The 2,500-nt window shown below is 45.4% G+C and overlaps 1 protein-coding gene across 2 annotated transcripts in view; it reads right to left on the bottom strand.

The window, feature by feature from the left end:
• The window catches only part of LOC139555968 (signal-induced proliferation-associated 1-like protein 1), a 122,513-nt gene that overhangs the window by 70,118 nt on the left and 49,895 nt on the right, over window positions 1-2,500 (bottom strand). The window lies entirely within an intron of this gene.

Consider the following 2,500-nt stretch of genomic DNA (forward strand, 5'->3'; position numbering starts at 1 on the left):
TGTAGTGTTATCAGGACTAGAGAGACAGAGCTGTAGTGTTATCAGGACTAGAGAGACAGAGCTGTAGTGTTATCAGGACTAGAGACAGAGCTGTAGTGTTATCAGGACTAGAGACAGAGCTGTAGAGTTATCAGGACTAGAGACAGCTGTAGTGTTATCAGGACTAGAGACAGAGCTGTAGTGTTATCAGGACTAGAGACAGCTGTAGTGTTATCAGGACTAGAGACAGAGCGGTAGTGTTATCAGGACTAGAGAGACAGAGCGGTAGTGTTATCAGGACTAGAGACAGAGCTGTAGAGTTATCAGGACTAGAGACAGAGCTGTAGTGTTATCAGGACTAGAGACAGCTGTAGAGTTATCAGGACTAGAGACAGAGCTGTAGTGTTATCAGGACTAGAGAGACAGAGCGGTAGTGTTATCAGGACTAGAGACAGAGCTGTAGCGTTATCAGGACTAGAGACAGAGCTGTAGTGTTATCAGGACTAGAGACAGAGCTGTAGTGTTATCAGGACTAGAGACAGAGCTGTAGTGTTATCAGGACTAGAGACAGAGCGGTAGTGTTATCAGGACTAGAGACAGAGCTGTAGAGTTATCAGGACTAGAGACAGAGCTGTAGTGTTATCAGGACTAGAGACAGAGCTGTAGTGTTATCAGGACTAGAGAGACAGAGCTGTAGTGTTATCAGGACTAGAGACAGAGCTGTAGTGTTATCAGGACTAGAGACAGAGCTGTAGTGTTATCAGGACTAGAGGCAGAGCTGTAGTGTTATCAGGACTAGAGACAGAGCTGTAGTGTTATCAGGACTAGAGACAGAGCTGTAGTGTTATCAGGACTAGAGAGACAGAGCTGTAGTGTTATCAGGACTAGAGACAGAGCTGTAGTGTTATCAGGACTAGAGACAGAGCTGTAGTGTTATCAGGACTAGAGGCAGAGCTGTAGTGTTATCAGGACTAGAGACAGAGCTGTAGTGTTATCAGGACTAGAGAGACAGAGCTGTAGTGTTATCAGGACTAGAGAGACAGAGCTGTAGTGTTATCAGGACTAGAGAGACAGAGCTGTAGTGTTATCAGGACTAGAGAGACAGAGCTGTAGTGTTATCAGGACTAGAGAGACAGAGCTGTAGCGTTATCAGGACTAGAGAGACAGAGCTGTAGTGTTATCAGGACTAGAGACAGAGCTGTAGTGTTATCAGGACTAGAGAGACAGAGCTGTAGTGTTATCAGGACTAGAGAGACAGAGCTGTAGTGTTATCAGGACTAGAGAGACAGAGCTGTAGTGTTATCAGGACTAGAGACAGCTGTAGTGTTATCAGGACTAGAGACAGCTGTAGTGTTATCAGGACTAGAGAGACAGAGCTGTAGAGTTATCAGGACTAGAGAGACAGAGCTGTAGAGTTATCAGGACTAGAGAGACAGAGCTGTAGAGTTATCAGGACTAGAGAGACAGAGCTGTAGTGTTATCAGGACTAGAGAGACACAGCTGTAGTGTTATCAGGACTAGAGACAGAGCTGTAGAGTTATCAGGACTAGAGAGACAGAGCTGTAGAGTTATCAGGACTAGAGAGACAGAGCTGTAGAGTTATCAGGACTAGAGAGACAGAGCTGTAGTGTTATCAGGACTAGAGAGACAGAGCTGTAGTGTTATCAGGACTAGAGACAGAGCTGTAGTGTTATCAGGACTAGAGACAGAGCTGTAGTGTTATCAGGACTAGAGAGACAGAGCTGTAGTGTTATCAGGACTAGAGAGACAGAGCTGTAGTGTTATCAGGACTAGAGAGACAGAGCTGTAGTGTTATCAGGACTAGAGACAGAGCTGTAGTGTTATCAGGACTAGAGAGACAGAGCTGTAGTGTTATCAGGACTAGAGAGACAGAGCTGTAGTGTTATCAGGACTAGAGAGACAGAGCTGTAGTGTTATCAGGACTAGAGACAGAGCTGTAGTGTTATCAGGACTAGAGACAGAGCTGTAGTGTTATCAGGACTAGAGAGACAGAGCTGTAGTGTTATCAGGACTAGAGACAGAGCTGTAGTGTTATCAGGACTAGAGAGACAGAGCTGTAGTGTTATCAGGACTAGAGAGACAGAGCTGTAGTGTTATCAGGACTAGAGAGACAGAGCTGTAGCGTTATCAGGACTAGAGAGACAGAGCTGTAGGGTTATCAGGACTAGAGAGACAGAGCTGTAGAGTTATCAGGACTAGAGAGACAGAGCTGTAGAGTTATCAGGACTAGAGAGACAGAGCTGTAGTGTTATCAGGACTAGAGACAGAGCTGTAGCGTCATCAGGACTAGAGACAGAGCTGTAGTGTTATCAGGACTAGAGAGACAGAGCTGTAGTGTTATCAGGACTAGAGAGACAGAGCTGTAGTGTTATCAGGACTAGAGAGACAGAGCTGTAGTGTTATCAGGACTAGAGAGACAGAGCTGTAGTGTTATCAGGACTAGAGGCAGAGCTGTAGTGTTATCAGGACTAGAGACAGAGCTGTAGTGTTATCAGGACTA

Source organism: Salvelinus alpinus, chromosome 27, assembly GCF_045679555.1.
Source record: "Salvelinus alpinus chromosome 27, SLU_Salpinus.1, whole genome shotgun sequence".
Classification (NCBI taxonomy): Eukaryota; Metazoa; Chordata; class Actinopteri; order Salmoniformes; family Salmonidae; genus Salvelinus; species Salvelinus alpinus.